Raw genomic sequence first — 26920 nt, forward strand, 5'->3', positions numbered from 1 at the left:
CAAAATGAACTTTCTTAGTTATTCATGCAAATAAAGCCATGGCTCTTGAGTGCTGGAAGGAAGAACGTGGTGGGGGGGCTCAATCACCTAAAATTCTTTTTTTGTTGTTTTTTTCTGGATATGGAAATGTACTGGGTTACATCTGATTTCTTCCAAAACCCATTTCTAAGCCGCTTTTGCAGGGAGAAGCAAAATCCTAAGTGCTGATCCCTCCTTCACTTGCCGTGTCCTACATCGTGTAAAGCTGGATCTCTGTGTTGATGTGGTTGGTTGAGAATCACGTTCAAAACCAAGCTCAAAACCTGGGGACGTTCCGTGGGCAAAAAAACGAGTGCCAGAAAGCAGCAGAAGTTAGGGACTTGGGAAACAGGTCTGTGCTGTTGGGCCACCCACACCCCTGTTTCTTTGAATGCCGAGCTGTAATCCCTCCATGATGTGCCAAGGTGTTAACCCGACTGAGATCCGAATTCTCACTCCACAGAACCAGGTGTGGCTTTGGGACTGAGGACAAGGAGGCTGCGGCCCCTCCATGCCCTGGTCCATGTGCTCTGGGACATGCTGTGGTGGGAGCATCACACGGTCCCAGCCTGGGGCACCCAGGCCTTGGCCAGCGGCTGGGTGCTCCTGGAAGCCCCAGCTGCTAGCGAGGAGCGGGACATACTCTCTTTTTTCTTTCTTTTTCTCTCGGCTGTCCTGAATGGTCTGTATTTTACTCTGCTCCTCCTCCTTTCAGGAGAGCACTCTCTGAGGTTCACCTGGAAGGAGAGAGCGTAAAACTCCCAGGGTTTCCTAAAGTTCCAGCATCAATGTAGGGGCAGAAGAAAGGATAGCTTCCGCAGACCTTCCAGGAGAGGCTGAGGGCCTGCTGCAGAAGGGAAAGAATGGCCACTGATTTTTTTTGATGATAGTGGCCGTGGGGCATGCCTCACCCATGATTATGGGCAAAACTTGTCCCTTGGAAATCTTTGTCATTTCCTAAGAGCTTTGATGGTTTAGAACATCAAGTTTTTAATGAAAATTAGGCCACATGTGATGCAAGATGGAAAAATCTTCTGAACAGCGAGCACCCAGTACTGCCTCTTTTCGGGTGTCTGTGCAATAGAAGTACACAGCCCTCTGATGCGTGCCTGAGCTGTGAAGTGTAACTCATCTCTGCTGTCAGCTGGGCTTCGGCTGGATCCACTGAAAAACCACTGAATTCAGCACAAGCTCCCTAGCTCTTCCTTTCTGGCTTTGGACGTGATCAAACATCCCCGTGCCACGGTTGCAAGCCCAAAGTCAGGGATCACTGAAAAGGCTGTTCCAGGAGGGTTTTTTCCGAGTTGTGATCTAGTCACACGTGGGCTGCTCTTTGCAATAAGAAGTTGGTTTGGACATTCTGGAATGACTAAGCAGCAGACTTTTATAAAAAAAGAAATCAACTTTCAGTCCCTAAGCTTTAGTTAATGGTGGGTGTCACACAAAAGGAGCTCAAAGGATAGAGGAATAGTTTTGCACAAAAGCCACAGTGACAGTTGTGTACAACTTCTGGGGCTACCTTCTGCTCCTTGTGCTACTCGCTTTCCGTACAAGAGTAGAATGGGATGGCAGTGTTACCGAAATCTCGGAATGAAGAACTTACCGACACCAATGTGATGTAGATAAGCAGACATTTCTTTATGGACGGCCGGGTGCGTGAGTGAGTCCCCTCACGATCGACGCACACCATGGTTCAAAATCATACACCTTGTATAGAACTCATTCATACATATTCATTAAATATCCATGCATAATCGTAAGATTTCCCATAAATCATTAACATACTCTCCTCTCGTACCCGATTCTGCGCAGTAAAGGTTAGAAAGGTCCGGAAATGGGTCTGGCGTACGATTTGGGTAGGTGGTATGTGAGTCGGTGGTCTCGATCTCCCCCTGCCAGAATTACCTGCCACTTGAGGTAACTGTTTCTTGGCCGGCAGCTATGGGTTGCTTCACTCGACTCTTCCCAGTTCACATAAATTCTCATTTTGACATTTTAGTACATCCTCCTAGGTTACATATAAACAATCATCTCAAATCTTAAGTCTGTTATCTAAGTTCTAAACATTCCTACTAGGTGATTCTGACCAATTCCTCCGGCCTTGGTACGGGGCTGTACAGAGGATTTTCTATAGCCGCTTTTTACTATAACTATAAGTTTCATTAAAAAATATTTTCTTATCCTCTTATATTTCTATTACATGATTGATTTTATAAAATCAAATAATCAATCAAATAAAGTCAATCTTAACTTATTAGCAAATCTATAACATTTCCCCATCCTCTTATATTTCTATTACATGATTGATTTTATAAAATCAAATAATCAATCAAATAAAGTCAATCAATCTTAACTTATTAGCAAATCTATAACATTTCCCCCCTTTGAAAGTGTTGAAAATCATTATCTCAATACTTTCACATTATTTACATATCATTTGTTTCAACATATTTTGGTGGTGGGCTATACCTTGGTGGACTGGTTGGTACTTCTCTCATGATCATACGATTGATTGCAATTCTATTGGTAAACTGCTTCTTCAAACATGCATATACCAACATGATCATCAAAAGGACAATCAGTAACAGAAACAAAGTTTTGATTAGGGATTGTATCCAAGAGCTCAAGTTCCTTCCTAATTTGTTAAAAATTTTCCCTAACCAGTCTTCTGACATATCTTCTTGAATTGATTCTGTTTCTTTTTCAATTTTATCTAATAAATCCAAATCATGTTCGACATCTTGTGTGACATTTGAAATGGGGATGCAACGGTGGTCCAGCTTATCTTTGAGATAGCCACATACTCCATGTTCTTTAAGTAGGAGCATATCTAGTGCCATTCTATTTTGTAAAGTCATTCTAGAGGTCGCCTGTAATTGTATATTCAATTCCTTAAACCCCTTTTTGGTAACGTTTGCTAATTTTTCCACTTGACCAGTTAACTTATAAAGCCATGCTCTGTTTCTATATGATGCTATAGGATTTAAAAGTGATTCAATTGCCCAGCCAATTTTCACTCCTGTAGATGGTTCATTCCAAGTATCATCATTTGTCTCAGATCTCTTTGTTCGTTTCAGTTCTAAATTTTCTAGAGATCCTCTAAATGGTGATTTCTTCCAAATCGGACACAATGTTGGCACGCCTAAAGTTATTTGTTTCACTTTACCATCTAATGGTAGATGAGTTGTCCAGGTTCCATCACTCAATGCCCAAATTAAATGTCCTGGACTTTGAATAGTAGATTTTCTACAACTAAACATAATTCCTCTTCTGGGTATATAGACGCTAGATAGATTGAGAGTATTCTTAAGACCTTGACAAAAACAACCATATTTTAAAGCGGCAGCCAAAGGAGGGATTCTTTGAATTATTAAGTCTGCATTGCTACAATCATACACTTTTTCACATTTCCACCATGGCACTATTTTATTCTCCTTTTCTCCCAATGAAGTTGATCTATCATTGACCCAGGGTAATACTGAAAACACTTTTCCATCCCAGGTAAAACACCAAGGAGTTTTTGCCATATACTGAAAATGGGAATATAAGGTCATAGACCAAACCGAATCCCAAACTATTTCCTTTTCCTGTAGGGTTCGATTCTTTTTCTCACATTTTGTCTCGGTTATCCATACACTGGTGTTTGTTGTAGCCATTTTAGGCTAGTAACACCATCCCTTGTTCCCTAAATCTCCATATAATCCCGGTTTAGCTACAAATCATCCTTTACATTCCCAAATGGTTGAATATACTGGTGATTCTTCCCCAACTTTAACCTTTTGCAATTCCCAAGTTTCCCTAGGTTCTTGTTTACAATCCATTGTCTCATATTCTAATTTGGTCAGATTCATGGTTAAGATTCCCCATGGAATAGATTCACCTACTGCCCTCGGTATTGGTAAACAAGCAGTGATCTGCAAAACATTTTGTAAATTGGCAAATCCTTTAATCAATCCTACCATCAAATTTTCCTCAGCCGTTTGTTTGGGAATTTCAATCACTTGTTCTGTCTCTATTTGTCTTTCATTCCTGTCCACCAAGTCAGCCCATGATCCTGCCAACACTACCAACCCAAATGGAATCCAAAGAACGATCATAACCTGATATGAAAAATTAGACATTTTTCAAAGTCAAATTTAAAGTCTTTGGGTCACGGTTGATAATCTTCCATGGAATAGGTGCTTTCTTCACTCGAGTATAATGGATCCAAGCATCCGATTCTGCTATCTTGAGAGCCGTAAAAGTGGTTAACAGTACTTGGAAAGGTGCTTTCCAACGTTCCTGTAAAGGTTCAGAGGTCCAGGTCTTCACATAGACATAATCTCCTGGTTGGAAATCATGCACTGAATTTTCCAGGGATAAAGGTCTATTCCAAATTACTGCACTCCGAATTGCAGCCGGAGTTTTTCCTAGAGAAAGCAAATAGTTATATACATCCTGCTTTCCTTTTACATGTACGTTTGGATTTGGTTCTGGAGACTCATATGGTTTTCCATATAATAATTCATAAGGACTGAGTGAGGTTCCACTCTTTGGCTGTACCCTGATACGTAATAATGCCAATGGAAGCGCCTGAGGCCACTTTAGACTGGTTTCTTGACAAATTTTACTTATTTGTCGTTTCAAAGTTTGATTCATCCTTTCCACTTTCCCACTAGATTGGGGTCTCCAAGATAAATGTAGGTCACAATTAATACCCAATACTTTGCTAACACTTTGGACTACTTCAGCAACAAAGTGTGGACCTCTGTCAGAAGAAATTCCAATAGGAACTCCAAATCTCGGAATTATTTCTTGTAATAACCACTTCACCACTTCTTTTGCTTGTGTGGTGCGACAGGGAAGGGCTTCTGGCCATCCTGTAAAAGTATCAACCCCTACCAGGATGTACCGGTACCCATTTTGTCTGGGTAGCTCTGAAAAATCTACTTGCCAATCATCTCCAGGTTCTACACCAGATTTCAGTCTACCCATTTGAACCTTTTTCTTAATCATTGGATTATTTTTCAAACATACTTCACACTTTGCAGTTACCATTTTAGCTATTCCCAACATCTTAACTGATATTACTTGTTTTCGTAAAGATGTTACTAAGGCTTCTGCTCCCCAGTGACATTCCTGATGTCTCGTTTGAATTATCTCTCTCATCACAAGAGGTGGAATTACTACCTGTCCATTAGGGGTTACCCACCATCCCGCTAAGTTTTTCTTAGCATTTAATAACGGACTCAATTTGTCATCTTCCTCTGAATATCTCGGGTTTTCCCTAGGAAGGGTTACTGTTTTAGAAGGAATTATTGCCATTTGCAATGCTTGTTTCTTTGCTACCTTTTTTGCTGTTCTATCAGCTAAATTATTCCCAGCTATTACTTTTGTATTCCCAATCTGGTGTGCCTTACAGTGCATGATTGCTACTTGATCTGGCTTTTGAACTGCTTGCAATAATCATAAAATCTCTGTTTGATGCTTAATGTTTGATCCTTGAGAGGACAATAACCCCCTCTCTTTCCACAAAGCTCCATGGACATGCGCTACCCCAAAGGCATATTTTGAATCAGTCCAGATACTTACTTTCTTGTCTTTGCTTATCTCTAAGGCTCGAATTAAAGCGATGAGTTCTGCCTTTTGGGCTGATGTGGTACTCGCCAATGCTCCTGCTTCTATAACTGTAGTCTCTGTTGTTACCGCATATCCGGCGTATCGGACTCCTTGTTCCATGAAGCTGCTTCCATCAGTATACAGTTCCCAGTCTGGTCGCTCCAGTGGTACATCCTTCAGATCTTCACGACTGGAATAAACATACTCGATGGCAGCCAAGCAATCATGTTCCAGTCGTCCTTCTTCCTGTATGGAACTTAAAAATACTGCAGGATTTACCAGGTTAGTTGTCTTTAGAATCACATCATCCTGTTCAGTCAGTACTACCTGGTACTTCATCATTTGGCTGGGAGACAGCCAGTGTCCCCCCTTCTGTTCTAGGACAGTTATCACCATGTGTGGGACATAGACTGTTATTGTTCTTCCCAAAGTCCATTTCCGAGCTTCTTGTATGAGCATCACTGTTGCTGCCACTGCTCGAAGGCAGTTTGGCCACCCTCTACTCACTGTGTCCAGTTGTTTAGAGAAAAATCCGACTGGTCGTTTCCAGCTTCCTATCTTCTGAGTTAACACTCCCAGTGCAAGGTGTTGCCTTTCATGTACAAACAGCTGGAAATCTTTGGTTAGATCCGGCAGTCCCAAGGCAGGTGCAGACATTAAGGCACGCTTCAACTCTACAAAAGCCTTTTGTTGTTGTGGGCCCCATACAAAGGGAGAGTTCTTTTGGGCCTCGTACAGCGGTTTAGCTATTAGCCCATAGTTCATGATCCAAAGGCGACACCACCCAGTCATTCCCAAAAATGCTCTGAGTTCATGAATGTTTCTCGGCTCAGGTATACCACAAATAGCTTCTTTGCGATCTTTTCCTAATTGTCGTTATCCTTTTGAAATCTCAAAGCCCAGATATATCACAGTCTGGCAGGCTGTCTGGGCTTTCTTCCTGGACACTTTGTATCCATTTAGTCCCAGGAAATTCAAGAGGTCGATAGTCACCTGTATACAGGTAAGTCTTTCTTCTGTAGCAATCAATATGTCATCCACATATTGTAAAAGTAAATGCCCAGGTCTTGATTTATCCTGTTTCCACATTTCAAGTTCCTTTGCTAATTGATTTCCAAAGATAGTTGGACTGTTTTTAAATCCTTGGGGTAATCTAGTCCATGTCAACTGCATCTTTCGCCCGGTTTGAGGATTTTCCCATTCAAAAGCAAACAGTTTTCTGCTTTCTTTTTCCAAAGGTATACAAAAGAAAGCATCTTTTAAATCAAGCGCTGTAAACCGTTGATAAGTGTCCCTTAATGCTGTTAACAGTGTATAAGGATTTGCTACTACAGGATAAATGTCCTTAACTAGTTGATTTACTGCTCTCAAATCTTGTACCAGCCTATATTCACCCGAGGGTTTTCTGACTGGTAAGATAGGAGTCTTATACTCAGATTCACATTCTTCCAAAATGTTATACTCCAAAAATTTATCACTCAATTTCTTCAATTCCTGTCTCACTTCCGGTTTGATTGGATATTGTTTAATTCTCACTGTTCCTGCGCCTTCCTTCAAATCTATTTTAACAGGCTCTGCTAGTTTCGATTTACCAGGAATATCTGTTTCCCATACAGTAGGGATCACTGCCAAATCCACCTCCGGTGGAATTTCTTGTTCCTTTACTCTTTCTTGTATCATCAAGATTTCTCCCGTTTTTGACTCGGGTATTTTCAAGAAAAGTTCTCCTTCATCAAAAACAATTTGTGCATTTAATTTAGACAACAAATCTCTTCCTAACAAGGGTATCGGACATCCTGGTACATACAAAAATTCATGTGTAATTATCTTATTTCCAAATTTCAAATCTAGGTGTTGTAGGAATGGCCTGGTTTTCTTCTTTCCCTGTTGCTCCTATTATATTGGCTGGTTTTGTTCCTATTTTTCCTTTACATGTATTTAATACCGAAAATGTCGCTCCTGTATCTACTAAAAATTTAACTTCTTTATCTCCCAGCTAAATTTTAACCAGAGGTTCAGCTGGGTTCCCCTCCGGTCCCCTTCAGTCGTCTAAAATCATTATCTTGGCAAGGTCGTGAGAAACACTCTTGTTTCTAGGGCAATCCTTTTTCCAATGTCCTTCCTCTCTACACAAAGCACACTGATTTACTCCTAAGGGGGTATTAAATTTCCGATGGCCACAGTGCATACAACCTCCCCTCCCATTAAATCCTCGTCCTCTTCCTCTGCCCCTTCCTCTGTCTACCGTTCCTGTCATTACTGCCAATAAATCTGTTCTCCTTGATTTTCTTTCTTCTCTTTCTCTGTTGTTATATACCCTCCATGCGACTTCCAGCATTGTATTCAAACTCCTTGAATTCTCTCCCTCCAGTTTCTGGAGTTTTTTCCTTATATCTGGTGCCGATTGCCCCATAAAAATCAAAGCCAGTTGCATTTGTGCTGCCTCTGTTTCCACTCTCAAATCAGTATGTTTTCTGGCAGCTTCCTTTAATCGTTCCCAAAATGCTGAGGGAGATTCATTTTTATCTTGTCTTACTTCATATAATTTAGACCGATTCAGAGATTTAGGCATGGCATGTCTAATCCCATATAAAACCCATTTCTGATACCGTCTCAGTCTTTCTCTATGTGTTACATTATTTGGATCCCACTGCGGATCCCCAGATGGAAAATTCTGTTCTATTGTTCCACCTGTAATTCCACTCATCACATCCAACTCTGCCTGAGCTTTACCAGCTTTTAATACCGTTTGCTTCTCTGTATCATCTAACACATTATCCAGGATCACCTGTAAATCATTCCAGTCTGGATTCTGTGTTCTAGTTATAGTATCTGCCACCTTGCCCACTTTTTCAGGATCTTCTCTATAATTTCCTGCTGCCTGCTTCCAAGTCATCAAATCCATAGCTGTAAAAGGTACTTTCACTAGACCGGTCCATCACTACCAACTCCCCGTCGCAGGGGAGCTATAGTCTGTGTCTGTTGCCGAGTTCTCCGTGAAACAGGAGTATGAATTACAATCTCCGATAATCTCTCTTCCACATCTCCTGTTCCACTGCTATCCGGTTCAATCGCCTGTTCTCGTGCCCTAGATTCTCGACCCTGATTCCTTTCTCTCCTAAGAGGGGATATATCTAATTCTGGTCCATCATCACTCTCAGTGACAATCTTTTTCTTTAAACAACCTTTCCCGATCTCACAAGTTGAGCAACACCTTTTTACTTTCTTGTTATCAGCAGTTACAGCCATCACAAAATTATCTCCATCAGTTAACTTGCATTCATCCTGCCAGTCTTTTCTCTGTCTCAGGTAAAAGAACAAATCCACATATGGCATTTCACTCCATTTCCCTTCCCTTTTACAGTATAACATTAACTGCAGAATAGTATTATAATTCAGTGTTCCATTTATGGGCCACTTTTCCTGATTTTCCAATGTATACAGAGGCCACCAATTATTACAATACTCAATCATCTGGCTTTTTGGCAAATCCTCATATAAATCTCCCCAATGTGCCAATAAACATCCCAATGGAGAATTTTTCGGGATTTTATCATTTACAGCAAGATTACGCATGCTTTTACTTTTAAACAACCGAGTTAACTTAGATGCCATGGTATAATCACTCACAGTACAATACACAATTATTCAACTCTGTCTCCCCGATCCGCGGATCCACGCTCCACACTCGCTTTCGTGCTTAATTGCACGTCTCACCCTTACAGCCACACTCACACTTTTCCACAATTGTTACTTTAAACAAAGACATAAAACACAATATTATACACTTCTTAATTTTCTTCTCGATACACAGACACAATAAACAATTCTGTATCAGAAGAAAAACCCCTCCTAACTTCTTGTTAGAGGCACTACCTTAGAGAACACTAGAGCATGTAGGTTCTCTTGTTTCCACTTTTGTCCAACCCTGCAATAGCTTTCGCTTATGTCTTACGGGCAGGCGCCTAGGCTTCCTCTTCCACAAGGATCCTTATAGTCCAAGCCTGCGCAGCTTTCACCGCGTCTGACAGGCAGACTTACTCAGTGAGACTCAAACCCACTGGTGGGTCTCCAACCCACTCCTTACCATACACTTATTATAGTGGGACTCCTACCCACTTACTACAATTACAAGAAGAAGTGTCTTACCAAAATCCAGGGAACGTCGCGAAGAGCCTTACGGATCGGGGATCGATGGGTATCCCCGAGAAATCCTCGGTGCCGGCTGGAACCGATCAGGTCCCCGACTCCTCCGGTCTCCTTCAGCGAGGTCCCATCTGGGTCGCCAAAACTGTTACCGAAATCTCGGAATGAAGAGCTTATCGACACCAATGTGATGTAGATAAGCAGACATTTCTTTATGGACGGCCGGGTGCGTGAGCGAGTCCCCTCACGATCGACGCACACCATGGTTCAAAATCATACACCTTATATAGAACTCATTCATACATATTCATTAAATATCCATGCATAATCGTAAGATTTCCCATAAATCATTAACATACTCTCGTACCCGATTCTGCGCAGTAAAGGTTAGAAAGGTCCGGAAATGGGTCTGGGGTACGATTTGGGTAGGTGGTATGTGAGTCGGTGGTCTCGATCTCCCCCTGCCAGAATTACCTGCCACTTGAGGTAACTGTTTCTTGGCCGGCAGCTATGGGTTGCTTCACTCGACTCTCCCCAGTTCACATAAATTCTCATTTTGACATTTTAGTACATCCTCCTAGGTTACATATAAACAATCATCTCAAATCTTAAGTCTGTTATCTAAGTTCTAAACATTCCTACTAGGTGATTCTGACCAATTCCTCCGGCCTTGGTACGGGGCTGTACAGAGGATTTTCTATAGCCGCTTTTTACTATAACTATAAGTTTCATTAAAATATATTTTCTTATCCTCTTACATTTCTATTACATGATTGATTTTATAAAATCAAATAATCAATCAAATAAAGTCAATCAATCTTAACTTATTAGCAAATCTATAACAGCAGGGGGACCTAAGCCAAAATCTGAGCTAGAATTCAGGCACTTTAGGCTGCTCCAGTGGTTCAAGAAAGGCTTCAGACTGAAAGATCCTGCACTATGCCATCTTAGCAGACTTAAGGAAGAAACTCAGCATCCTGGAGTTCAGCTGTAAGCCTTGTGGTCTCAGTTGCCTTTGCAGCAAGGGATATGTGTGTTAGCAGTACACTTAGAGCTTATCTGGTTTCAGTAGCGAGGAGGCTGGTTTTCCGTAACTGCTCAGTATGCTTCAGGTGGGGCGTCTTTACAAAGCTGAGCTCTTGGTTTGATGGTGGGAACAGGTGAGTGCTGCTCTCTGGAGACCGTAAAGCCCCGTCTTAACAAGGCGCTGCTGCAGGCGGTGAGCCCTGGAGCACCCCGGTACGGAGCCCTACGTTAGGCGCAGGTGGTGGCTGAGATGCTCTGCCTGCTTGAGGCAGCGCTCGGGTGCGCGTGTCGCTGTCAGCAGGCTGCTGGGGTATCGCTGTCAGCAGGCTGCTCTGCCTTGCTTGGGCTCATACTTCTCAGCTCCTGTGCGGTCGTCTCCGATTGCAGCGATACAGACAGCAGATTTTTCTCTCCGGCTCTGTTTTGTGAGCTTTGTGCCTTCTCTGAATGGATTTCAAAGCTCGTTTAAGTGCATGGGAAGGAATTCAGAAATCATGTTTTATACGCAGCATCACTTTCTGAGGGTGCAAACTGATTGCTAAGTTACAAACCAGCCCAAGGGCTCCGTCAGAAGTTAGAAACCAGCCGCAAAGTTGATCTGCTGAGGGAAGAGAAGGGTCCCGTATCTTCTCGCGGAGCATCTAGTGCTGGTGCCACCCAGCCCGGAGTCGGGGACTGGCTCTGAGGCTGCCTGGAAAATCCAGGCGAACCGAAGGAATTCTGTACTGACATGGCAACCTCTCCCCAGGCCGTGAGACCAGGCTGCCCCTGCGCATCAAAGGGAGCGGCATAGGGCCCCAGCTGCGCTTCAGCTTTGACCAGCTGGACATCGGGAAGGTTTTTGTTGCGTCAGCCCCCAGCTACGAGGTGAGCAGTGGGGCTTGCTGGGGTTGGGGTGGATCCTGATGGCCCCTGGGGCAGCAGTGAGCTTTGTGCACCTGCTGGATTTCTGGCAACACAGGCAGTTATGTGCACGCATTATTTGATGTAAGTTAAATGTGGGAGTTTTTGCAGAATCTGGATAGTTTTGATGGGGTCTGAAAGGTGTGTATGTTGTCCACAAAGCCCCGATCCCTGTGTTTTGGCAACCTCCCTTTGAGACCAGCTGGGAGGCTTCATGCAGAAAATCCAGCCCTTGACACATGATAGCAACACCGGGTCAAAAAGGTCAGGATCCAGAGGCTTTTGTTTCAGCCCTAGATGCACTGCGCCCTGGTACCCTGGCGGTTAAAAAGCAGCTGGAACAAAGGGGTTGTGTTCCGACTCGAGTCCGTTGCAAACACCTTTCAGTGAAGCGCAACTTGCTGGATCCTGGCGCCGGAGGGAAGCCGGGCAGCCTCCCCGCGCAGAGCTGCCCGCGCAGGCACCGGGAGCGCTGTCCCTGCTGACCAGCCTCCTGCCACCCTTCAGACCTGGTGCCCCTCTGGCTCTATGAACAGAGCAGGGCAGTTCTGGAAATGAAGCAAAGGAGCTTTCTGGGTATTTGCCTCCCCCCGCCGATGGTGGCAAGTTTTCTCAAAAAAAAACCAACCAAAAAAACCCCCAAGATACAGCAACTGGAGGCGGTAGAAAATGAGGCAGTACATGGTGCCAGACATTTTCAAAAGCTTGACTGTTGCAGGGAAGGACACGTTAAGGTGTTTTCTTGCCAAAATATTGTGCACTGTATGTATGCATTTTTTAATGCTGATTCTTTATTGATTCTATATATATCAATGTGTTGGTTTCATTACTGGAGAAAATGTGAATAAGTAGATGATACTCCAAGTGCTGTATTAAGTAGCCAGACTGGAGGTAAACTTCAGTGTAGGATCCCTAAGTGCAATTTGTAATTAAGGTGTAAAACATATGAGTAGTTTCCAAGTTACCAGTGCAGAATTTGAATACAGGAATGTTTTCAACAGCAGCTGCAAAATTAAAAAAACAAGGGCTGTACCTCTGCTTCTGTCTCAGTTTTTCTGACAGGTTTTGCGAGGACAAAACTTAGGGAAAATAACTGCCAAGCAGGTAGATAAGTCCACAGAAATGGCCGGATTTCACCTGCAGCCTTCGGAAACTGTAGAGCTTTGCTTTGGGTAGGTTTGGTGACCACCAGTGTGCTGATACTCACAGGCAGGTGTGGGCATTTCTTGCTGAATCTCAGCAAATGCTGCAGGATTGTGTAGCTTGTTGGAGCAGTAAATAATGGTAAATTAGTAGATGATGGCTGTGAATATTTATGAAAGAGATTCTTTAGAGCAGGTGGAGCTGCTATGCCCCTCCCTCTCATCCTTTCTTGACATGTCTGGTTGAGCAAAGACAAAGAGACTCTCAGATCAAAGAAAAGAACAAAATGCGCCTCACTGACGTACCCTAGCAGAGTCGGGGAGTGCTGCTGAAGCTGGTTATGGGGCTGTCCCAAGGTATTTTCTACATCCAGTAAACTTGCTGGCTGTGACGGGAGCTGAATGTGTTTTGCCCTTGGCAGGACTGGGCTCATCTGGAGCGGGAGCAGTTAGGTGACGATTCGCTGTAATGCTGCGACCGCCCTTTGCTGCTCTTTGGGGCAGGTCTGCATCGCCTTGGTGATGCTGAGCACATCCTCAGCCCTGCAAGTCCAAGCGGACTGCTCTGTGTCAGTGGAATAAACCCAGAGTGACTCTGTTTATGTGAAGTTATCACTGGGGTTTTTTGCATGCAAAAACCCAAAGGCAGAAACTGTCCTGTTGTGTTTTCTTTGGCTTCAGCCAAGCAGCAGCACACAGCATCTTCTGCCTTTTGTAGAAGTTTAATTAGAAAACAAATCAGCCTTCTGTAAGGAAAGAAGATTCCTCATGTATTTCCATTTTGCTTTCTTGCTGCTGCAGGTGATCCTGTTTAACAAAGGAGTCATCGATGCCCCCTTCAGCTTGGTCCCTCCAGGGACGGCTCTGGGCTCCTGCTTCTCCTTCCACCCCCAGGAGGGCATCATTTCACCAGATGGCCTCCAAGTCATCCAGATCTCCTTCAGTTCCACCGCCCTGGGGCAGTTCACAGAAGGATTCCGGTTCAGTGTGGATGGGTCCCCTGAGCCCGTGACTTTGACCGTCAGGTGAGGAGGGTTACAGGAGCCTGGGGGGTGCCTCCACAGTAATTCCCACTGCAGACTCCTCTCCTCGAGATGGCATCTGCCTCCTTGCTTTCTGTCTTGCCTTTGTTCCAAGGACCCCTGTCCAGCCCTTATCTCTCATTCTCCAGCCCCACAACTCAAGCTGTTTGTTTCAAATGCTTTTGAGATGCCCACCCACCGGGGCAAGCCGAGCCTCCCTCTTCAGGGGGGGTTGTGCACTGGATTTAGTTCTCCAGGGAGGGAAAAACTCCCAGTTCTTTTGAGTGGAGGTGAGCTGGCTGGTGGGACACGGGGCTGCAGAGGAAGGAACAGCGGTGGGAGTGCAGGTGGTTCCTCTCCTACCTTGTGCTCCTTCCTGCTCTGCGAGGACCCCGATCTCCCTTCAGAAGCACTATTGGAAGATGTGGCTGTTGCCATAAAGACTGCCCTCTTCCCCCGTTCTCTTGCAAGCTGCGCTGTTACCGGCTGTAGCGCACAGGGCTCTGGGCTGGCTGCTTGGCCGAGCCCTCTGGGCAGTCCTTCAGGTCTGACTTCCTTGAGCACAGCTCCTGTGTGCTCAGCAGAAACGGCAGTTATTTCCCCCCTCGCTGCAAGGCTCACCCTTGGCAGTTTCCCAGTGTGAGACCCAGTTGTGGCTGGTTTGGAGGCAGTTTTCTATTGTCTTTTGGCAAGTGCTATTACGGAAAGCATGTCTGCTCCCTTTGCTCCATCCAGAGTAGGATGCTGGGGCTTGGCAGGTTAAGTCTGATTACGTGAGGTCCTTGGAGAGGGAACCTCATTGCCAGAAGGGATTTGCTACCTAACTTGTTCTCAGGAACGGATTCAGCTCCAGGAATCGAGAATTAGCATGGGATTGAAACTCCTGAAAGTCAGATTTTGAGTGCTTTTTGATTGTGCAGTCAGAAGATGCCCAAACCATAGGTGATCACTCTTTGCTTGGAAACAGACCTGACGAGGTCCTGAACGCTTGTTCTTTTGCTCTTTAGAAAGGGATGCTGGAACTGGGACACCACGGGTGAGTGCAGGTCCCTCCTGCGGGAGGCTGGGGTCTGTTCATGTGTACGAGAGACCCGGTGGCAGTCCTGTGAATAAAACTAGGAGGCACGGGTCACTGTGCTCCTTGATCTGTATTTGTTTTTTTCACCAAGAGGCAGAGCTGGCATTGATTGGCATCAACCATGAAATTAATGAATGTTGTGCAGCTTCAAGTGCTGATTTCAGTGGATGTTGGTGAGTTTGGGAGTTTGGAACCTCTCTGAATTTAGGGATGGGCGGGCTGGTGTGGTGGCTTCAGGACACTCATGTTTGGTGGTGCAAACAGTCTTGCTCTTGGATGTGTCAGCCGGTGCACTGGTGACAAGCTGATACTTTCCTCCAAGATTCCGACATCCACTGTGTAGAACTTGTGCTGCGTTTCTCAGTAGATGTCTGGGGCTCCTGTGGATTCGTGCCTCAAAATCCTGCACGCATAATGGTAGTGTGGAATAAGGTCTGAGGAAGATGTCCATATAGGCCATGGAAAGGCCAGTTCCAGCAAAGAGATACCAAAGCAGGGAAGCTGTGGCTGAGAGGGCTAGTTACAATGAACCTGCTTCTGCATGGACAGCTCTGCCCGTCACATGACAGGTGGGGAAACTGAGGCACAGAGCCATCACTTGTTCAGGGTCCTTCACTGGGCCAGCAGCAACCTGGGGGTGTACCCTGCCTGCCCTGGTGCCCTGAGCCACCTCAGCAGCTGCCACCTGCTGACCACGTTGCTTTGGCTGCCTCCTGTGCACAGGGATGCTGTGCCGAGCGCAGGGGTGACGGGTTGATTTGAAACCCACCGTGCTGCTGAGACCAGCTTCTATCCGTCCCGGTGGTAACGAAAGCCGAACACTTTGCAGTTCTTTTTAACCAAGCCAGTTCCTCCTCTGCCTTTGTCCTTACAGGGGCTGTGTCATCGGACCGACTTTCCCTTTCCATGTACCTTCCCTCCATTCGGCGACGTCTCCTTTGGTGAGTGTGCCCTGGGCTTGGACCGCTGGTGGGGAGGTCTGTGCCTTACTGAAATGAAGCGCTTTGGGAGCGTCTGTCACTTGTGTTCCTCCACAGCAGCCTTCAGGGTGTTAGAACCAGGGCTGCCGCTTGCTCAGGTGGTATTTTGCTGCCATGAGATCAAACAGGACCAAAGGAATAGAAAGTCAGGATTTTCCTGGTGCCCTCAGAGCCTGCTCAGCCCCAACCTCCCAATCCTTGGCGGCAGAATGATGGTGAAAGCCCTTGTCCCAGAAGGGCCCAGGGGATGGGGCTGCAGGAGAAGGGCGTTGGAGCCACACGCTAGCCTGTGGCTGCTCAGGGTGAACGTTCCTGTTGCAAGGCGAGGACACCACTTACCCACTTGACCTTTAGTGTGAGCTGTTAATTTGTGCTGTGAGGGCTCCTCGTTATCACCTGCCCGGTAATAAGCCCAGGCAGTAGCTCGGCATTGGTTTGGGCAGTGATGTCTCCAGAGATGTGGGCTCCTTCTCCTTCCCCAGCCGAAGCACTGCTCCACTGACGGAGCCGGTGGCTGAGCACCCAGAGCATCTCCACTGAAATGCAGATTCTGATTCTCCATCTCGAGTCTCAGAGAAAAGGCTTTGTACTGAGATGATCTAAAGTTTACATGTGAAATCAATTGGGGATTGATTGAAGGGCCATGATCATTCTGTGCCCAGGATGCCTCTGTGGTTTCATGCGGTTCGTGGACTTTCTAGGAAATCTCAATACTTTCCCTGAGCCACTTCCCCCTCTCCCTGCATCACCACTCGGCCACTTCTCTGCTTCCTTTTGAATAAATAGACCCACAAGAAACGCACCGGCAGAAATGCGGTTGTGTAATAGGAGATTCCTCCTACTTTAATCTGATTTCATTAACAAGGCCTTTTCAGCTGAAGGCAGCTATTGTATTTTTGCTTCTTGTCACTGTGCTGCTGGCTGTTGTCTGCATCTGGTGACTTCGGTCCCATTTGGGGCTGTGCAGTGGGTCAGTCGGTGCATGTCCTTTCTGTGCCCCACCCCCGCCTCCCTGCCGGAGTAATTGCTGGCGGTGGGCAATGGTCACTGCTGCTGGGCACAGAGGAACTATCTGCTGTGTCTGCGGGTGGTTTTCCTCCCTGTCTTTATTCAAATAGCACTTGGTAAGCAGGGCATGGGAGGTGTCTTCTGGCAGAGCTGGTGTCCGCTCCAGACCAAGCTGCGGGCTGGTGTCCTGCCTCTGCAGAACAGCCACCCCCTCACCCAGTGTGGTTGTACCACTGGTTTTCCGTTGTGGAAAGCAAGTGTCAGAGCTGGAGTGATGTCAGGCTTTGTGGGCAGTAATCAAAGGCAGTGTGGATGTGATGTCCCCGTTTGTTAGGTAAGGTGAGACACAGTTCCTGCTCATTTCTAAGGAAGCATCAGGTTTGCCTGCAGTGAGGTGGGCCGAGTTGTCATGTGCTCAGTCTGGTTGCCCAGAAACAGGAGATGCCTTAAGGGTCCTGCCTAGAGAAACTGCATTAGAGTGCAATGCATCATGTTGTAGTGCCCGGTCTCATCCTTTCTTTTCCTTACATGACAATGCCCTACTTTCATATATTGAAAACCGGGGGAATGTTCATGGAGTTAATGGGGGATTTTACAGACTGAATTTTCAGAATAAATGCTCTGTCTGGGTGCACACTGATCAGTGAGAAAGAGTTGGGGCTGGTTTGGGGGCAGGTGAGAGAGCTCCTCACAGGTAGAGACAGCTCTTCAGCACCAACGGCACTGCCCATTGCCAAGGAAGCAAGCTGTGCCATCCATGGAAAAAGCAACTTCAGTCACAACTCACTCCTCCCTGAGCTTCTCCATTACCTCTCATTCACACTGAAAAGAGATAAACAACAAGCACCGGTCTATCCTAACAGGAGAGTCACACCAGGAATCACGGGATAACCGGGGACTTGACTGATATTTGTCTCACCTTCCCAGGCTTTCCTCGCACCCTGCCGTGTCGCCTCACTAACACCTCCTTGGTTCCCATGACTTTCAACCTTCGCATCCCTGGCGAAGGCTCAGGACAGCGCAGCGTCACCAGTTTTGCTCAGATATCAGACAACACTTGCCCGTCCTGGAGAAAGGGAGCCCAACATCACATCAAGCCAACTGAATTCACCATAATGCCCTGCAAGGGGACCATCCGCTCCCAAGGAGCCCTGGGTATCCAGGTATGGCACGAGCCCGGCCATACGTGCTTCAGCAGGTGGAGCTGAAGCTTCACTGGTGCGCAGGAGGGCTGTAGTGCTGCTGGCTTTGGGCATAACGCAAGTAAGAGATCGGTGTTCGTGTTAGGTTTTTGTGAGCTGGGGTACTCTGGGGCGGAGCACCGTTTTGTTTCCAAAGTTGTAAGCCAAGGATCATGTACCCTACGGTCAAGCACAGAAGCCACGCGTGTGTGTCTGAGCTGCTTAGAGCAATTTGATTTAAAGTGGGCCGAGGAAGGATGGGGACAGAAGGTGACTGTTAAAAGAAAGATGTCATTGCATAAAGCAGTTTGCTATTCTTCCCGGTCTTATCTTTCCTCTCGTGTGGAGCAGAATGGTTGCATCCACTGCAGCGAGGACTGGAAAAGCTCCAGCAGCCATGAGCTGCACAGCTGCTGCTGGGCCACGTTTTGCCCTCGGCTTCCCACTGTAAAGCTGGACTCATTCTGTGAAAGTCAACAGATTTCCTCTGGATTTATGCTGTTGTAGTCGAGAGTAAAAATTGGTCCCAGTGGCAAGAAGAACATGAATTGTGCTTTAATTTAGCTCACATATGCCCTGGTATGCAAGGCGTACTTAATAAATCGGATATCGCCAGAAGAGTTTTGTTACTCGGAAAGACAGTGGTCTACACGTGGACCAGCAGGAGAACTAAGGCAAAATACCGCTCCCTTTCCTGACCGTGGGTGAGAGCCAGAGGACACCACGCGTGGCTGATGGCTTCTGGCAGTGATTAAGTATCTGACGCTCTTCTCCTCTACCAGGTCACCCTGTGTTCCAGCACGGTGAGGCGATACGAGCTGGCGCTGGTGGTGGGCGTGGATGGTGTTGGCCAGGAGGTGTTGGCGTGCCTCTCACAGCCAGGTACCGGCGCTTTCCTTGCAGCTGGCCACCTTTCCCCGCGTACCCATGCCCAGCACGCTGCCTGGCGTGGGGTGTCCTGGCTTCAGCTCCAAATGAGAAATGTTGCTTAACGAGCTAGTTCTGCCCAGCTCGCTGTGAGCACAGCCGTGCTTTGAAAGCAGCCCATGTTGAGAGGCACCTGTGCTCAGTGCTCAGGGCCATGCCTCTGTCTTTTTTTTTTTTTGGTTTATTTTATTTTTAAGGGAGCAGTGATTATATTCACTATTGGCCTGTTGTCTGGGACTTGAGGAGTAATGAATCTCCAAAGGACTGCCCCTGCTTCTCCCTGCAAGCGGTGGGCTTGTGCTGGGTTGGCCCAAAATGCAGCATTTGTTTGGAAGGCGGCGAGCAGCCTGCTGAAAGCTGGGGTCTGGCTCAGTTAATGAAGGCGTGTGCAAATGGGAAAGGGGCTTACGGCAGGAGTGGTGAGGGGAAACTAGTCCTTGGTGTGGCAGGTGAGCTCAGGTTTCTCTGGTTCTCTTGAGCATGAACGTTCCCAGACTTAAGCCAAAAGCTGCAGCGTCGTTCAATGCCGTTGCGCCGCAGCGGGTGCCAGTTTAATGACGAGAGGGACGCAGTTCGCTGGTGCTGTTCCCTCTCCCCGGCAGAGTCACCCACTGGGTGCCTGGGCTGCAATTTTGTAAAACGAGTGGGAATGGGAAGAGTCAGTGTGTGGGCTGGTGTGTGGAGGACCCAGGCAGCTGCAGGAGCTGGGAGAGGCTGGTCACCCACTGCGAGAGGCAGGCGGTGCTGGTGCCCTCCATCGCGGGGGCAAGCGGCTGAGGTTTCAGGCAGGGCGAGAGCGGTACGGGAGAGGAGGGAGGTGCTTTTACTGAGATGCGGGAGTCTTGTTTTCCTTGAGCTTTGGGGAGCGCTGGTCCTCAGCGGGAAGGCTCCCGCAGAGCTCGTGCCTTGCTGGGACTGTGGGAGGGTCCTTGCCGGCCTCCTGGGGCAAGGGAGGGGCAAAGCTTGATGAGAGAGCACTGGGGCAGGGCACTGGGCAGCCTCTGCCACGGGAGTCTGGGGCTGCCCCTCCTTTACAAGAGGCTGTTGAGTAAGAAGAAGTTAGAGGTGATCGATTGCCGTAGAGGTAGGAAATGTCTATCTGGCAGAGACAAATGCGTTGTGTCTGTTTCATGCTGTTTGGGGAGTAAACAACTTCTACGTTCTCTCAGTGTCTCTAATTCCCTTTGGTCATCTCTTCACCCGGATGTGTCGTTCCTCCGCTGCACGTGCTCAGCCCTGTTCTGACATTTGGACGGTGCTTTCTGAAGTTCCCTTGCGAGTGGATGCTGACCCTTGTGAACGACAGCGATCTTCCAGGCTGCTATGGAGTCCTTCCTCAGGCTTGGCGTCGTGTTCGCCTCCTGCCCTCAAACGTCGTTATCGAGGGGTTTATTAGGAAAGAAACGGGGTTTGGATAAGACCTTGCTGTTTTATATTCAAACCTAAAGTTTTGGAGAGAACGGGAAGCTACCTGAATATGAACTTCAGGAGCGGTTTGAACTCTTCAGGAAGCAGTTTCGGTTCTAGTCTTTGGGGTGCTTTCATGCAGGAGAACTTGGAGGGTTGTGAAAAGCTGCTGCAAGGAGGCCGCCAGCACCGGAGTGGGCGTTTGTGAGTGCAGCAGCTTTTGGACCCTGTGAGGATGCTAATTAGGCCCATATAAATCTTGCTCCTTGTGTTGCGCCTTTCTGCTTTCTCCTAGGGATTTTTAAAAATGTGGGTGAATTGCCGTTGTGGTAGATGTTAAGGAGCTTGGAGTTTCCTCAGAGGACACTCTGAAGTTGTCTTTGATTCTGTCCCTTATAGGAGCACAAGGAGGATGCTGCTGTGTGGTACTGCAGCCCTGTGCCGTGTGGGATTATCCAGCCTCACAGCTTGGTGGAGATCCCGTTGACGCTGGAAGCCCAGGCGATAGGAAGGCAGGACACTGTGGCTAGTGTCTCAGTGTTTGGGAATGAAAGATCCCCGCCGGTGAGTGCTAGGCGAGATGCGTGCCTTTGTGTGACTCATCTTGGTGGGCATAAAGTGTACAGGGGTTCTGCCAGGGAAAAGGAGAACGTGACAATACGTGGCTGGTGCGGACACGGAAAGAAGGGATTCATGGCATAAGTAGCAGCTAATGCCTAGAGAAGGGTGGTGTCCTCTTAGGTGGAAATCTAAGTGTCTGAGATGGTGTTTAATTACGGACGTGTGAGGCGGGATAACAAGCCCAGTCTGAAACCCAGAGCAATTCCTGGGTCTCTCGCTCTCCTGCGTTACGAGATGAGCAGCAACCGCTGCTTCATTAGAACTCTTGTTCGGGAGCGCACGGGGACATCGCTGAATACCACTAAAGCAAGAGCGGTGTAAGAGACCGTGCTGAAATGATGATTTCTGTAAAGCTGGATTTAAGCTTTCCTGAAAGTCAGGTCCATCCCGCCTGAGAAATATCCATCATATCTCTTTGCCAAAAGCCCCAGCCAAAGACGCATGAGACTCCACACTGCTTGCATCTGGAGCACAAGCTTTTTTTTCTTTTCTTTTTTTTTCCCTACCAAGCTTGAAAAGGGGTGAGGCAAAGCATTCCTGGACTAAAGGCTCCTACAGGACATTTGCATTCAGGCATATACAGCAGCAACAACAAAGTGTAGGCAAGAGAATGTTGTATCTGGTGTCCTGGCTTCCACTGGCTGAAATCGAGAACAAATTTAGTTAATTAAACTTTAATTTAAAAGGATACTAACTTTTGAAGCAGCTGTTTTAAAATGTCTTGTCCTCTCCCTGAGCACGGAAGGGGATATCAGAGGATTCCCGAGAACGTGAAGCTTTCTGTAACAGAAAGGAAGGCTGACATTTTGAAAACAATTGCAGGGATATAAACTTTTTATAAACCGAATTGAAACGATGATGCCAAATCCCTTGGATGCCACTGGTCATCTCAGCCCTGGCTGCTGGGGGTGTGCATGTAAACCAGTCAACAGCAAGGCCAGGCAATGCAGGCTTTGCAGGGAAGTCTCAAGTTTGACAAAACAGTTGCTTGCAAACAGAAGGCATGCTTCCCCGAAAGAGGAGGGTTTCTCCCCACTGGAATAACCAGTTGTTTAAATGTCAGCTGGATTTTGAACTACAGGTACCTTGAAAAGCTTTTACGCTTGGGCTAACAATTTATAAATTGAAAGTTGACCTTACCTTAATCTTTTCTGTTTGGACGTGAACGTGTCAATGTTTTGCCCAAAGGGCGAGCATTTCAGCTGGAGAAGCGTAGCTGTGCCTAAAGAAAGGACTAGATGCGTTGCATTTTCTATAGGTCTGTCTTCTGGTTGCAGTGCAGTTCCAGTAGTTCCCTGGTAGCTGACGCACCCAAAGCTTTCTGGGCTGGCAGAAGAGCTGGCTGTCTTGTTACGTGTCCTGCGCTGGTGGCAGATCCTACCCGTACGGCTGCAAGTCTGACCTTGGGAATCGCTGCAGTGTGTTCCAGTAGAACTTCAAAGCTCGTTCTTGCCTTAGGCTGGGGTGCCCAGTGTCGATGCCTGGTCTTTACCACCGTTTCAGGCGGAACGTGGTACAGATCTTTCATCCAGGCTGTGCAGAGTCCCTCCACAGCTCCGTTGTCGGGTATTTTGTTTGCAGGTGAACGCGTGCCAGCTCCAGTCTGGCGTGTGGCATCTGCATGAAGGAGCTGGTAAATCCCAGCGCTGGCGTTACTGGTGGCAGAGCTGCCATCGCTTGTTGCTGCCTTTCCCTGTGCCATGTTGCCTGTAACGCTGTTGCATGGCATTTTCCTTGTCCCTTTTAGAACCCTGTAGATGAAGGGGTAGCGTTTCTGAAGCCCTCTCCTTGGTGGTGAGGATGCGTGGTGTTAGTACACAGGCTGACAGAAGGCAGCTCTCCTGGGCATCCTCCAGATGTTGTTCCGCTCATCCCCAAAGGGCTCTGCCCTGCCTTTGCTGCTGCTGTCCCGCTGTCACCGGGAAGCTGAGCTGGCTGGCGAGGCGCAGCTCTTCCCTGCAGCTCCTCCTTCCCGGGAGCTTTGGGCAGCATCGCCCAGACGTGCATCATCGTGCATGGCTTCAGTTCCTTATTTTGGAGGCCCCAGCCTTGGTAGGTGAGGTTTTTGGCTCTTAGTTGCACGCAGCAGTGCCCTGCCAAGGGATGAGCATTTCTGGATGCTGCTGCTTCTGGCTGAGTTGGGCTGGTGATTCTGACAGCGGTCAATACCACTTCCTTGAGCCAGACATCATTAAAGGTTTTACATCGTGGAAGCTGGTTTCTTTTTCGGTTAAATCGTACTCTGTGCCCTCCAGTGAATCCTACGGCGTCTGGTCAGTGTTGGGAGTTCTATGCATTCAGATCCTGTTGAAGTGTTGAGGTGTTTGGAACCAGTGAAATCCACCGCAAGAGTGGACAAATTCTCGTTGTTTTTAATGATGTGGGAAGGTGGTTTAGCAAAGGGATCTGTGTTCCTCCTCCAGTAGTCTGTGCCAGTTCTGCAAGGAGAAAGCTTTTGGTTGTGACCGTCGAGAAAAAACACCACTTGAATGATGTAATGAATAATTAATGCCTGTTATTCATGCCATACCAGGAATACACATAAGCACACATCAGAGGCCATAACTTGCACGATCTCTGCTCTGAAGAGCCTGCTTCGCTTCTGGCTTGTGCTGGTTTTCAGAGGTGCATTTTTGGGAATGTCAGAGAAGTAACTGTCCAAGTGTCGCTGTGCAGCAGCAGCGGTCAGGGAGGTTTGGGGCAAGGCTGAGCGGCAGAAGGAGCGGGAGCAGGCACAAGGCAGAGAAAGGAGAGCTAACTGTGGAGGAGGTCTGGAAAGGAGAGCGTGGGACCCAGGGTTTCTCTGTCCCCTGAGAACGGGAGCTTGTGGCTTTCAGATGGGGTCACTCCCGAGCCTGCACTTGCCCCAGGCCTTCTGTGTCAGCCTTGCAACACTGAAAACTTCCAACAGCCGTACTTATCGCCCAGTCGAGGAGGACACTTAGAGCTGTCTCATATTTTTTAACTTCCCCTGCTTTTCTTTTTTCTTTCCTACCTGCTTCCTGGAGCAGAATGTGTCTTTAGTGAGCATTGGAGAAGAACGGGTTGTCTACGTGCATCTGAGTGAGATAAATTCCAGCAGTATTGAAGTCCTACAAGATGCGTCCAAAACTCTCCACCTCTCCAATCAGGCTGTCATCCCTGCTTCCTTCTGTGTAGAGATGGTAAGTATCTGTGGGGCTGTTTCCCAATGAAAATTGACTGGTCTGTAGCAGCTTGTGGCCTGATTTTTACATGCAACGTTCCCATATTGCTGTCTCGGAGAGAAAGCAAGATATTCCGTCCCAACGCAGCGAGAGGAGCCTGGCTCTGGGGGCAGTGTTAGCTGGGGCACCCCTCAGTAAAACAGACAGCTTGCATAGATGTTTGTGCAGAAATGAGTCTGGATCATCTTTACAAGTTTTCCCTCTGTTTTCTGGGTGGTATTTAACGGAGAGTCGTGTCTTTGGAGCTCTGAGATCAAGAGGCCCCTGTGGCCCTTTGCTCCTGGAAGGGCATGGATTTCCCGACGCTTTCCCCATTAGGTCTGCGTTTGCTTTGTGTCAGACTGCTGTTTGTGACAGAGTCTGGGGTGTGAAGTTTGTCCTCAGCCTGCCTGTGGTGAGGTGAGTTTCACACCCGCTGGGGGCCCAACCAGCTGTGGTGTTGCACAAAAATATAACGGTAAGGGTTGTGTAGCTACAGAGCGTGTGGGCTCCGTCGCGTTGCAGAGCATCTCCGGAGGCCAGCCGCAGGGAAAGGCCGTTGAACTGATGGAGGCTGCAGCTGACAAGCTGCGTGGCAGGTGGCAGGAGGAGGTTGGGTCGCTGCCCTGGCGGGGGGCGCAGGGCTGGTGCAGCCAGGGAGGGCTCCCGTGCAGACGCTGGGTGGGATGTGCCGCTCACTGGAGGTGGGATCTGTGAGGGGCTTAAAAACAGGGTTGGGGGGAGGTTTGTTCTGCTCCGCGCTAGGTGGGCTGGATTTGTGGAGCTGGTTCACCCAGGCCTGGCTCTGTGGGCTTGGTTGGGTCTGCGGGTAAAGCACCAGGCAGCGTGCGAGAGGCCAGGCTCAGCCTCCTGGGCCAAGGGGGAGGGGGGCGAATTTCCTCCTTGCTGCTTTTCCAGCTGTTTGGGGGACAACAGTAACCTCCAAGTGGGGGAGGGATTCCCAGGGCAGCTTTCTTTGAATCCACCATGAAAACCCGCTTTCCATCTGTGGCGAGAGCAAGCCACCAGGGATGGCTGGTACTGGTGTTGAAATGATGGGTTTGCATGCCTGTCGCAGGCAGTGACCCGCAGAGCTGTTCGGGTCCTGCTGTCCCGGTGCAATGCCTCCCTCCTCCCCGGGCAGCTCGCGGTGTAGCCGGGGGGCTTGCAGGGTACATCTGCCCCTCCGTTGCCTCAGGGCCCTAACCCATGGGACTGGGCAATAAAGCCTGTCGTGCTTCACCGCCATCTCTGCCAGTCCTGGGGCTGATCAGTCACTAGAGCAGTAACACGAGGCGGCTCAGGGACGGTTTCTTTCCCTGCAATAAAGACGGGCTCTGCTTGAGCAGTGGCTTGGACCAGATGATCTCCAGAGGTCTCGCCAGCCCCAGCCGCTCTGTGACTCTGTGTGTGTGATGATCCCCCCTGCTGACTCCACGGGGCTGAGTTCCCCCATGGTGAGCATCTCTGCTTTTCAGGGCAGCTGCTGCTCTCATGGAGACGTGCCAGGAGGCAGGTCCTGGGAACCTGCTCCATCAGCCGCTTCACCAAAGGCTCTTCAGACAGACTCCGGGCACGGTGCTGCTGAGGCTGCCTGATGGGAGCAGCGCGGGCGTGGGCGAGATGTGCCCGAGCTGCGCCCTGGCCCTCAGCAGCTGCCTGCTCTGCCGCTCTTTTGCTGCCCCAGTTGAAGTTTTGCCCTTGGCTGCCTTACGCTGCCTGGCAGCTCCTTGACGGGAAGCAGAGGGGACTGAATAATTGTGGAGATAAAGCCTGAGATGCAGTCGGGTGTCAGGGTGACGCGCACGTGTCCACCTGAGAGCGGAGCAGGCTGGGCTGTGCCTTAGCCCAGCTGATGGGTGACACGGGCATCCTTCATTCCCCCGTGTCCCTGAACCCAAGCCTTGTGTCCTCTAAAGCGCCAAAGCCGCTGCTCTGATTCCTGCTTGGAGGTTGCTGCAGGGTGGTGAGCCGTCATTTCCCTGTCTCCCATTTGTTGGCCAATCTGCAAACGGTGGCTGTGAGGCTCAGAGATCATGGTCTCCAATTGAAAGGGCGAGTTATCGACTGAAATTTTCACAGGAGCGTTGCATCGGGAATGTTATGCAGACTGACGGACAGCTTGACAAACTGAATGAGGTTAATTGAAGGGGCGGCAACAGGGCAAACGAAAGGCTGGTGTCTTGTTTGAAACAGAAAAGGAAAATGCTGTAATGCAGGTGGCCGTGCTGCCACCCCGGTGGTACTCTTAACCCTCGAGTGATAATTGCTCTTCCTGTTAAGGCAAGCTTGCTGCTGGCTTTGTGGGAGACAAGATCATTACCTGAGCAAGCCAGCATGATTTGTGGTGAACTTCACTTTGGGAAAGTGACTTCAGGAATTCCTTGCAGTCCCCCTCAGGCACCAGCTTCCCTGTACCCCTCTCCTCTCTGCTGGGTGAGTTGTGTCTGTTCTATTCTCAGTTGCAGGGAGCAGCAGGGAGGGAGTATCTCTGCCACCAGAAGAAAATAAGTAAAAACCCGCCAAATCTGTGTGTTGAGACGGGGCTTTTTGGGTTGGAAGAGGGGTGTAGGGACTGCATACCTGCGTCCTCGGTTGGCTTATCCCTGCTTGCCAGGGTGTCTGCAGATCTGCGACCCTTGGGACCAGTGTGTCGTCCTGTGCTCACACTGTCAAAT

The 26920-nt window shown here is 48.2% G+C and overlaps 1 pseudogene; it reads left to right on the forward strand.

Moving 5' to 3' along the window:
* The window catches only part of LOC129785669 (hydrocephalus-inducing protein homolog), a 67688-nt pseudogene extending 42290 nt beyond the window's left edge, over positions 1-25398 (forward strand).
* The last annotated feature ends 1522 nt before the right edge of the window (positions 25399-26920 follow it).

The sequence above is a fragment of the Falco peregrinus genome, chromosome 14 (genome assembly GCF_023634155.1).
Source record: "Falco peregrinus isolate bFalPer1 chromosome 14, bFalPer1.pri, whole genome shotgun sequence".
NCBI lineage: Eukaryota > Metazoa > Chordata > Aves > Falconiformes > Falconidae > Falco > Falco peregrinus.